Genomic DNA, 12496 nt, shown 5'->3' with positions numbered 1-12496 from the left:
CTTCTGACATGATGGAGGGAAGGTCATTGATGAAGCAGCTGAAGATGGTTGGGCCTAGGATACTGCCCTGAGGAACTCCTGCAGCGATGTCCTGGGACTGTGATGATTGACCTCCAACCATCTTCCTTTGTGCTAGGTATGACTCCAACCAGTGGAGAGTTTTTCCCCCGATTCCCATTGACTTCAGTTTTACTAGGGCTCCTTGATGCCACACTTGATTTCAATGCAGCATTTGACCAAGGGCATTCACTCTCACCTCATCTCTGGAATTCAGCTCTTTTGTCCATGTTTGGACCAAGGCTGTAATGAGATCTGGAGCCAAGTGGTCCTGGCGGAACCCAAACTGGACATCAGTGAGCAGGTTATTGGCAAGTAAGTGCTGCTTGATAGCGCTGTCGACGACACCTTCCATCAATTTGCTGATGATTGAGAGTAGACTGATGGGGCGATAATTAGCTGGATTGGATTTGTCCTGCTTTTTGTGTTTGGGACATACCTGGGCAGTTTTCCGCATTGTCGGATAGATGCCAGTGTTGTAGCTGTACTGGAACAGCTTGGCTAGTTCTGGAGCACAAGTCTTCAGCACGACAGCCGGGTGTTTTCGGGACCCACAGCCTTTGCTGTATGCAGCGCGCTGAGATATTTCTTGATATCACGTGGAGCGAATTGAATTGGCTGAAGACTGGCTTCTGTGGTGGTGGGGACCTCGAGAGGAGGCCAATCTATATCATCCACTCTGTACTTCTGGCTGAAGATGGTTGCAAACGCTTCAGCCTTGTCTTTTGCACTCGTACTGGGCTCCACCATCATTGAGGATAGGGATATTCATGGAGCCTCCTCCTCCCGTTAGTTGTTTAATTGTCCACCACCATTCACGACTGGATGTGGCCGGACTGCAGAGCTTTGATCTGATCCGTTGATTGTGGGCTCGCTTAGCCCTGTCTATAGCATGCTGCTTCCACTTTTTAGCATGCATGTAGTCCTGTGTTGCAGCTTCCCCAGGTTGGTACCTCATTTTTAGGTACGCCTGGTGCTGCTCCTGGCATGCTCTTCTACATTCCTTATCGAACCAGGGTTGGTCCCCTAGCATGATGGTAATGGTAGCATGAGGGATATGCTGGGCCATGAGGTTGCAGATTGTGGTGGAATACAATTCTGCTGCTGCTGATGGCCCACAGTGCCTCATGAATTCCCAGTTTTGAGCTGCTAGATCTGTTCTGAATCTATCCCATTTAACACAGGGGTAGTGCCACACTGGAGGGTTTCCTCAGTGTCTCCACAATGACTGTGCGGTGGTCACTGCTACCAATGCTGTTATGGGCAGATGCATCTGCAACGGCTAGATTGGTGAGGATTCTGAGAGTATGACTATATCCGGCTGTTACTTGACTAATCTGTGGGACAGCTCTCCCAATTTTGGCACAAGTCTCCAGATGTTGGTGAGGAGGACTTTGCAGGTCGATTGGGCAAGGTGTGCCATTGTCGTGCCTGTAGTCTGTGCCGAGGTCGATGCCGGATGGTCCGTCCGGTTTTATTCTTATTGTTTTTCGTAGCGGTTTTTTACAACTGAGTGGTTTGCTAGGCCATTTCAGACGGCAGTTAAGAGTCAACCACGTTGCTGTGGGTCTGGAGTCACATATAGGCCAGACCAGGTAAGGACAGCAGATTTCCAGCCCTAAAGGACATTAGTGAACCAAATGGGTTTTTAGGACAATCTGATCGTTTCATGGTCATCATTACTGATACTAGCTTTTTATTCCAGATTTATTTAATTAACTGAATTTAAATCCCCCAGCTGCCGTGGTGGGATTTGAATTCACGTCACTGGATCATTAGTCCAGGCCTCTGGATTACTAGTCGAGTAACATAACCACTGTGCTACCTTTTGCGCATTTCTCCACATTATATTCAATTTGTTATGTTCTTGCCTGTCTTATCCTGTCTATATCCCCTTGAAGGCTCCTTGCATCCTCCTCACAACTTACATTCCCACGCAGCTTTGTATCATCTGCAAACTTGGATATATTACATTTGGTCCCCTCATCCAAATCATTGATATAGATTGTGAATAGCTGAGGCCCAAACACTGATCCTTGTGGTACTCCACTAGTTACAGCCTGCCAACCTGAAAATGACCCGTTTATTCCTACTCTGTTTTCTGTCCGTTAACCAATCCTCAATCCATGCTAGTCTATTACCTCTAATTTTGTTTAATAACCTCTTGTGTGGCACCTTATCGAATGCCATCTGAAAATCCAAACACACTGATGTAAGAAAAAGGAGTCTTACCATCAAGTAACTTTAAAGTAAGCTTTAAGTAACTTATAAACACACTATATACAAGAGAGGTCTTTACCATGCCTCTGGTAGAAGCCTCTTACAATACTGAACAGACCAGTATTTATACCAGTCCAACAGGAAGTGACATATGACAGGAAGTGAGGTATGTACACCGTTCATAGTTCACAGGAAGTGTTGACATAACTTCCCGGAAGTTATTATTATTATCACATTCTTCCCTCCTGCAGGATTAGGAGGCTGTGGTCTACCTTTTTGTCCGCAGCCGCCGAACAAGGAAGAGTCGCACCCGTTTGGATTCCCGTCGTAGAGGGCCGCTGGTCCGCTTACATGCGGTTGGCCATTGGTCAGAGTCTGTGTGGCCTGGATTGCCCTGTGAAGGGTCGGGGAGATCATGGCTTCGAGTACGAGCCCCAATAGGTTCAAAGTCAGACTGCCTCTGTTCAGAGGGAGGTGCAGAGCTGGTCTGTGGCGGATCAGTACTTTCATGCGCGGTACTGGGAGGGTCGCAACCTTGCGTACGGGGTTCTACCGGCACCAAGCTAGTTGGTGTCCGATCAAGATCCTGGAGAGGGGTACCCGATAGGTCCCAAGAGTTTCCTGGTGAAATGCCATCACCCGATGTCCCACTAGGTCCTGGTGGGCAGGGAGCCAGATCCCGTAATGATACGGTAGATTCTCGGCTGTCGGAATATCGTATGTTTGCATAGGTGGGGTTGGCATCGGTTAGTTCGACCTCGTCTACGAGAGGGTCATTTTTAGACGTCCGAACGTATCTTCGGAGTAATACAGGTCCAGGAGTAGTTAGCCATGACGGGAGTGATGTCCCATGAGATGAGCGACGCTGGAATCCAAAGAACCGCTCATGAGGTGTAGTATTTGTGGCTGTAGAAAGCAGGGACCGTATAGAGTGCAATGCATCCGGGAGCACTGTTTCCCATTGCTGGTCTGGTAGGCCCCGAGATCTTAAAGTGAGACGTACGGAATTCCAGATGATACCGTTATACCTCTCTACCTGCCCATTTCCGATGGGATGGTATGGTGTTGTTTTGCTTGTAGCAATTCCCCGTTCTGAGAGGTAGTCCTTGAGTTCCCTTGACATAAAGGATGGACCCCGATCTGAGTGAATATAAGCCGGCATGCCACAGAGAAAATACCTGCTCAAGGCAGCAGATTACTGTGGACGCCAGCATATTGGAGCAGGGGAAGGCAAACGGAAAACGTGAATATTCGTCGATCATGGTGAGCAAATATGTGTTCCGAGTTGAAGAGGGCACTGGGCCCTTAAAATCGATGCTAAGTCGTTGCATCGGTTGAGTTGCATGTATGAGTATACCATCTGAGGGGCGGAAGAACTGAGGTTTTAATTCCGCACAAAGCCGGCATTCTGAGCATATTTTCTTTACATCTCCAGTGGAAAAAGGGAGATTCCGTGATCGTACGAAATGCAGCATGCGCGTAACGCCAGGATGGCACAATCCATTGTGGACATCCATGAGAGTAGAGGATGACATAGTGGAGCAGAATGCCCGTGTGAGGGTGTCCGGGGCCACATTCTCCTTGCCAGGCCGATAGAGAATGGTATAACCAAAAGAGGCCAGTTCCATCCTCCAAAGTTGTATTTTATTATTCTTAATTTTGGTTCGTTTTCGATTATCGAGCATGAAGGCGACTGATCGTTGGTCCGTGATCAATGTAAAGTGCTGGCGAGCTAGAAAATGGTTCCACTTCCGTACTGCCTCTATGATGGCTGTGGCTTCTTTCTCAACCGGAGGATAATGTAGCTCGGCACCTTGCAAGGTCCTGGACATAAATGCTACAGGACGACCTTCCTGATTCAGAGTAGCCGAGATCGCCACCTCCGAGGCATCACATTCAACCACGAAAGGGAGATTCTCATCGATGGAGTGAAGAGCCGCTTTCTCCAACTGTTTTTTGAGAAGGTTAAAGGCTGCAACAGCCGCTGTTCCCAGTGGAAATGATCTAGCATGCAGCAAGGGTTGGATATTGTCCGAAAAATGAGGAATCCATTTAGCGTAGTATGCAAACAGACCGAGAGTCCGACGTAAAGAAGCCGGATTCTTAGGTGACGGGAGCTCTTGGAGCGGGCGAAGTCTTTCTGGGTCTGGCTTAATGATACCATTGCCTACGCAGTAGCCAAGGATGTTGATGGTCGGTTGTGACTCAACAGATTTGGATTCATTCAGGGTCAAATTACGGCGATGGAGGGCACCCGAAATTTTTGGAGGTTGGAGTCATGTTCCTGTTGATCGTGACCTGCAATGGTAATGTTATCAAGATAGGGAAAAGTGTCCCTTAGGTTTTCCTGCTTAACCAGGCCATCCATTGCCCGTTGGAAGACAGCCACTCCATTAGTAACCCCGAATGGGAGGCGACGAAATTGGTACAGCCGTCCATTAGCCTCAAAGGCCGTGTACTGCTTATCTGAGACCTTCAAGGGTACCTGATGATAGGCACTTTTTAAATCGTAAGTTGAGAACACTTTGTATTCGGCCAGTTTATTAACCATATCATCAATGCGTGGCAATGGGTAGGCGTCCAAGTCGGTATATTGATTGATGGTTTGCGAATAATCGATGCATAGTCGCTGTTTGTGAGGTTTTAGAGGGTTCTTGACAATGACGACTTGAGCCCGCCAGGGCGACGAACATGGTTCAATGATATCCTCTGCTAGAAGTCGAGAGATTTCAGCCGCAATAAAAGATTGGTCTTCCTGATTAAAGCGCCGCGATTTCGTTATTATTGGTTTGCATCGAGGCGGAATACTGGCAAATAATGAGGGTTCATCAAGTGAAGCTGCTGACAATGCACAAAACGGTAATTTAGATGGTATATTAGAAATAGTAAGTCCGGGTTTGGATCCACCAAACTCAATGGTGAGTTTCTTATGCTGTTTTTGGAAGTCCAGCCCTAAGAGGAGATCACTACATAAGTCTTTGAGCACCGAAAGTCGGGTGGAGGGATACATACGACCATGAAGTGTCATATCAACAACACAAAAGCCGGAGATTCTGGTATTAAGTGATGACTGAGCCATCGCAATTGCCTGGTCCGATGGGAAGACATGTAGTTTCAATTTCGCAACAATCTGTTCCTTAATGAAACTATCAGTACTTCCTGAGTCAATTAAGGCATCTAAGGTATGCCCTTTAATTGAAACTTTTGTAGCTGCATGAGACAGGTTCTGTGGGCAAGCCGCTGTAATTGGTGTCGTTGCACAGAGAGTGGCTAAAACTCTCGGTGTGCTTCTTCGGGAGAGAGCTCGAGAGGAAGCTTGATAGGTCCTAGCTGGAGCATCTTGATAGGCCCTAATTGGGGCAGTTCGGTAGGCCTTAGCTGGATTGGCCCTCGTAGAGGCCCTTGATAGGCAAACTTTAGCAAAGTGTCTTTTTTTGCAATAACTGCAGATTGCATTGCGAGCAGGGCAGGTTTTCCTAGGGTGAAAAGCATCTCCACAAAAGAAGCACTCCTTCCTAGATTGCCAAGAGGCTGCTAAAGTGGGGTCATCCTCCTCTTCTTCATCAGAATTAGATTCCCCCATGATAGGGTTCACCTGAGACCGCTTGAATTGTCTGGTTGCGGTTGCAGCTACAGCGGCAGATCGAGATCTGGGCAGCTGATAGAGGTCTGCATTTCTCTTTGCCAAATCCAGAGAACAAGCTAGGTCAAAAGCTTTTTGTAGCGCAAGTGTTTTACTTTCTAGTAGACGCTGGCGTATAAATGGAGAGGCAATCCCGCAGCTGAAAGCATCATGATTCATTTCTTTGCGGTACAGCTCAGCTGAGGCTGCCTGAAAGTTACAATCTATGCTGAGCCTGCGAAGTTCTTGCAGGAATTCGTCAATTGATTCCCCTGGCCCTTGTTGGGCTGTGGCCAGTAGATGTCTAGCATAGACCTCATTTGGGGTCTTGGCATACAGTTTCTTAAGTGCCCGAATCACCTCATCGTAATTATCCCATTCATCAACATATTTGAACACTTTTGGGGTCACATAATTGATAAGTATCCTCAATCTAGCAGGAGCATCCACTTTACATTCATCCAGAAAATTCTCAAAAGTACGGTACCAATGCTTCCATACCCTGCCAGCTGCTGGTGTATTCGGGTCCAAGTCCAGATGAATAGGTCTAAGGATTCTCTCCATGATGGATGGTTCCCTGGATCCTTAACTCCGAGTTTGTCCGAAGGTCTAGTATTTGTGAGTGTAAATACTAAGTTACTTAAATTGATGTAAGAAAAAGGAGTCTTACCATCAAGTAACTTTAAAGTAAGCTTTAAGTAACTTATAAACACACTATATACAAGAGAGGTCTTTACCATGCCTCTGGTAGAAGCCTCTTGCAATACTGAACAGACCAGTATTTATACCAGTCCAACAGGAAGTGACATATGACAGGAAGTGAGGTATGTACACAGTTCATAGTTCACAGGAAGTGTTGACATAACTTCCCGGAAGTTGTTATTATCACACACACCACATCCACTGGTTCCCCCTTATCTATTCTGCTAGTTACAACCTCAAAAAAATTCTAACAGATTTGTCAAACACAATTTCCCTTTCATAAATCCGTGTTCACTCTGCCCAATCCTCTCTGCCCAATCCTATTATTAATTTCTAAGTGCCCTGTCACCATGTCCTTAATAGATTCTGGCATTTTCCCTATTACTGATGTCAGGTTAACTGGTCTGGAATTCCCCGGTTTCTCTCCCTCCTTTCTTAAATAGTGGAGTTACATTGGCTACCTTCCAATCTGCGGGAACTGTTCTAGAATCTATAGAATTTTGGAAAATGACAACCAATGCATCCACTCTCTCTATAGCCACCTCTTTTAAAACCCTAGGATGTAGGCCATCAGGTCCAGGGAATTTATCGGCTTTCAGGCCCATTCATTTCTCCAGTACTATTTTTTTTACTAATACTAATTTCTTTCAGTTCCTCATTCTCGCTAGATCAAAAATTTTATGGTACTTGTATTGCTGGGACTGTGGAACTGATCAGATGTAGTATGGGTTGTAAATTTGAATTAATACCCCCATTTTTTTTTGAGGCCGAAATTTTATGCAAGTTTGCCTTCCTGAAGTTTTTATCCATAGTTAGTTGAGTTGAATAGAATCTATGACAGCATAAATTCTACAAGGGTTTGGATTTTGCTGGTAAATTAATTATATTGTGCTCCATTGTGAGTTATTGATCTTAGCAGGACTGTTGAGGAAATGTAGAATGAAGTTGTAATGCTTCCTATTGGCCAGAACAGCATAGGAAGGTTACCTGCCTGAACATAGTTGGAGAACGATGTGTGGAGCCTGGTGCTGGTATGAGAAAATAATTTGCAAAATCAGAGAGAGAATGATAAATTGAAAGGAAAATGCCTCCCCGATAATCTGCTGGTCTTTGAAGCACAGCAAAGATTTACGCTCTTTTATAGCTCCATTTGAAATAACTGCAGCTGCACTAAAGTCATGCTAAATCCCGCCTGGAAATGGTACAAGTGAAATAATGTGATTGTGGTAATTGTATCTTCACTGGTCAAAATTATACATCATGTTATTGCTATGGGAAGCTGTTTTCAGAGAGTGGAACCACATGGGGGCAGTCATGGTTCTTGAAGATAATTTTAAAATGAATTCAAATAAGTTTTATTAATAAGGACATTATAGAAAAAAGTATGTAAATTATGAAAATGCATCAGCATATCACTTGCACATGGTCATTGTACTTCATTGACTGTGAAGCGCTTTGGGACATCCTGAGGTCCTGAAAGGCACTATATCAATGCAGTTTCCTTCTCTTTTTCATATTATGCTCATGCTGTTCACAGTGTGAGGCTATTGGTAAAGTTTTTAAAATAATTTTTCTTCAGCAAAACCAGTATACCATAATTTGTTTGTTTTTAAATATAATGATGTGGAAACCTAATTATGTTTAGAACCTACATTTTTCATTTTAATAGTTACTTTTTTGCCTGGTTGGCTCTGAAATATTACTGTACTCTGGGAAGAAAGCTGGCAAAATTCCAATTTTTTGTAAATTGCAGTCAAACAGGTGCTTAAGCCTCCAGTATGGTGGGCAAGGAGCTTGCACTGATTACGAGCCAGAAGTGCTCCGCCCACAATATTGGTAAGTGCATCTAGGGCCTGCACCTGAAACAAGCTTTGGGTCCTTTGCATGTGCAAATGAGGGGTCTGTTTGAGCCCCCTTCTGCAATATTGGGTTGGTCCACATGCGACCTAACAGGCATCAAAATGATAAGATTAAAAAATATATTTGCCTGAATGTGGAGCTGGGAGAAGCAGGAGTGTTCCTCCCAACTCTACCAGCCATCCTTTCTATCCCGGCCACCGCCCCCCTCTCCCAATCCTTTTTTAAGGACTTTCCTGAGGGTAGCTGCTGGCGATGCAGTGGCCCGATCATTGAGGTGAGCAGCCTGGCGATGCCCATTGAGTGTTCGCACCCCACCGGCAACTAGTGGATTCTGAGGCCCAATATTGGGTGCACCTCGGGCCGATCCATTCACATAATTTTTTTTCCCCCTAGTTTGTCTAAATAATTCTATAATTTCTGAGCTGCCTCCTCTAATTCCATTCCCCATTCTATTTTAGCCTCTTCCACAACAACAACTTGTATTTATATAGCGCCTATAACATAGTAAAACGTCCCAAGGTGCTTCACAGGAATGTTATAAAACAAAATTTGACACCGAGCCACATAAGGAGATATTAGGGTAAATGACCAAAAGCTTGGTCAAAGAGTTAGGTTTTAAGGAGCGTCTTAAAGGAGGAAAGAGGTGGAAAGGTTTAGGGAGAGAATTCTTGAGATTAGGGCCACGGCAGCTGAAGGCATGACCACCAATGGTGGAGCAATTAAAATCAGGGATGCTCAAGCGGCCATAATTAGAGGAGCACAGATATCTTGGAGGGTTGTGGGGCTGGAGGAAATTACAGATGGGGAGGGGGCGAGGCCATGGAGGGATTTGAAAACTAGGATAGATTTGAAAACTAGGATGTGAATTTTAAAATTAACCGGGAGCCAATGTAGGTCAGCGAGCACAGGAGTGATGCCTTTAAAATGAAGTTCGGGACCTGGAATGTCAGGACCCTCAGTCACCTGAGAACTCATTTTTAGTGTGGAAGCAAGTCATCCTTGGTTCCGAGGGACTGTCGAAGAAGAAGAAGAAGGATGGGTGAACGGGACTTAGTGTGAGTTAGCCCCACTATTTAAGAAAGGAGGGAGAGAGAAAATGGGGAACTACAGACCTGACATCAGTAGTAGGAAAAATGTTAGAATCTATTATTAAGGACGTGGTAACAGGACACTTAGAAAATAATAATAGGATTGGGCAGAGGCAACATGGATTTATGAAGGGGAAATCATGTTTGACAAATCTGTTAGTTTTTTGAGGTTGTAACTAGCAGAATAGATAAGGAGGAACCAGTGGATGTGATGTATTTGGATTTTCAGAAGGCATTTAATAAAGTTCCACACAAGAGGTTATTAAACAAAATTAGGGCTCATGGGATGGGGGTAATATACTAGCATGGATTGAGGATTGATTAATGGACAGAAAACAGAGAGTAGGAATAAATAGGTCATTTTCGGGTTGGTAGGCTGTAACTAGTGGTGTCAGGATCAGTGCTTGGGCCTCAGCTATTTGCAATGATTTGGATGAGGGGGCCAAATGTAATATATCCAAGTTTGCTGGGTGGGAATGTAAGTTGTGAGGAGGATGCAAAGAGGCTTCAAGGGATATAGACAGGCTAAGTGAGTGGGCAAGAACATGGCAAATGGAATATAATGTGGAGAAATGTGAAGCTATCCACTTCTTAAGGAAAAATAGAGAAGCAGAGTATTTTTTAAATGGTGAGAGATTGGGAAATGTTGGTGTTCAGAGGGACCTGGGTGTCCTTGTACATGAATCACTGAAAGTTAACATGCAGGTACAGCAAGCAATTAGGAAAGCAAATGGTATGTTGGCCTTTATTACAAGAGGATTTGAGTATAAGAGTAAAGACGTCTTCCTGCAATTCTATAGGACCCTGGTGAGACCACACCCGGAGTATTGTGTACAGTTTTGGTCTCCTTACCTAAGGAAGGATATACTTGCCATAGAGGGAATGCAATGAAGGTTAACCAGACTGGTTCCTGGGATGGGAGGATTGTCCTGTGAGAAGACATTGAGTAGGCTAGGCCTATATTCTCTAGAGTTTAGAAGAATGAGAGGTGATCTCATTGAAACATACAAAATTCTTACAGGGCTTGACAGGGTAGATGCAGGGAGGTTGTTTCCCCTGGCTGGGGAGTCTAGTACCAGCGGTCACAGTCGCAGAATAAGGGGTTGGCCATTTAGGACTGAGATGAGGAGAAATTTCTTCACTAGAGGGTGGTGAATCTTTGGAATTCTCTACCCCAGAGGGCTGTGGCGGCTCAGTCGTTGAGTATATTCAAGACAGATCGATAAATTTATAGATATTAAGGGAATCAAGAATAAGAAGCCATTGCAGGTGATTCTCTAGCTACAACTGGATGGATAAGAATGGAACCAGGCGAGTGCAGTCCCACCCAACTGGACGACGGTGGAGAGGTGTTGGAGGAGGATGGTGTGGTCAACCGTGCCAAAGTGCAGACAAGTCGAGAAGGATGAGGAGGAATAGTTTACCTTTGTCACAGTCACATAGGATGTCATTTGTGACTTTGATAAGAGCTGTTTCAGTACTGTGGCAGGGATGGAAACCTGATTTGGAGGGATTCAAACATGGAGTTCAAGGAAAGATGGGCATGGATTTGGGAGGCGCCAGCATGTTCAAGGACTTTGGAAAGGGAGATCAGAGATGGGTAGTTTGCAAGGATGGAGGGGCCATGTGTTGGTTTTTTGAGGAGCGGGGTGATGATGGCAGATTTAAAGGAGAGGGGGACAGTACCTGAGGAGAGAGAACGGTTAACTTTCAGCTAACATAGGAACGAGGAAGGGAAGTTGGGTGGCCAGCATTTTAAGTGGGAATAGGGTCAAGGGAGCAGGAAGTGGGTTTCATGGACAAGATTAACTGAGAGAGCACGAGGGGAGATAGGAGAGATACAAATTTGAACATTTTACATTGAGTTTCTGAATCCAGGTTATTTATGTAAATTAGAAATAGTAGTGGTCTGAACACTGATCCCTGAGGCACTTCACTTGGTACTTCTTCCCACCCCAACATAACTTCTTTTAACTGGTATTTGTTGTTTCATACCCTATAGCCAGTTACTTATCCCAAGGTTTACTATGAATCTCCACATCTTTGAATTTAATTGATGGTCTTTTGTATGGAACTCTATGTACACCGTGGGGTGAACTTGCTCTTAGGCAGTAGTGCATAACAGGCAACACTGATGAAAGGTCCCAGACCTGAAATGTTAACTCTGTTTCTCTCTCCACAGATGCTGCCTGGCCTCTTATTTTTAATACCAATCAGCAGCCTGTTTTACAGCCATTCGATTTTTCTTTTCCACAATAGGGTGTAAAATGGGTTGCCTATTTTGCGCTACTCCCCAAGACCAGTTGCACCCCCGCCATGTCTTGGGGCTTTCACAGTCCACTTGGGTTATTACTTCCTCAAAAGTTGATGTTGGTCAGGCAGGATCTTCCCCTTCTGAATACATGTTGACTGTTAATTACATGTTGACTGTTAATTACTAGGTTATTATTGTATAGGTAATCCTCAAGTTTATACTTGATAATTGATTCCATTAATTTACACAGGATAGAAGTAAGACTAATGGGCCTATAGTAGCCTGTGATAGTAGCCATGTTGAGTAATGAACAATTGAGTTTTAATAAGATAAAGACAGTCCATTCTCCATATTTGCATCTCCATGCTTGTCTGTTCCTAACTGCATGCAACTTGGAAGAGGCAGCCCGTCGCATGTTTAAGACTGCTAAACTGTAACCTGGCTAATCCTATAGTAAGGATTTCAAAAGGTGCACTGAATTGGTGTACAGACAAGCTGTATCAGAGTGGTCAGGTACAGTTTGATGCCCACCATCTCAACTGCACTGCCAGGGTAATCTGACAAGGGGCAACTAAGCATTTGCTCATGGGGTTGGCAGGGAAAATTAGACCACAAGTCATGGGAACATCAAATGGTCTCACTACTTTGCTGATAGTTACAGAGATGAATGGAAGGGGTCTGGGAAAAGTTGAC

At 44.7% G+C, this 12496-nt stretch overlaps 1 protein-coding gene across 1 annotated transcript in view; it reads left to right on the top strand.

Annotated features, from left to right (window-relative positions):
• Positions 1-12496, top strand: part of LOC147120428 (TGF-beta receptor type-1-like) — a 110567-nt gene that overhangs the window by 15585 nt on the left and 82486 nt on the right. The window lies entirely within an intron of this gene.

This window comes from Somniosus microcephalus, chromosome 4 (assembly GCF_052327205.1).
Source record: "Somniosus microcephalus isolate GS21.2 chromosome 4, FLI_Smic_1.0, whole genome shotgun sequence".
Classification (NCBI taxonomy): Eukaryota; Metazoa; Chordata; class Chondrichthyes; order Squaliformes; family Somniosidae; genus Somniosus; species Somniosus microcephalus.
The sequence above is the reverse complement of the archived record's forward strand: the minus strand, read 5'-3'. Positions and strand labels throughout refer to the sequence as shown.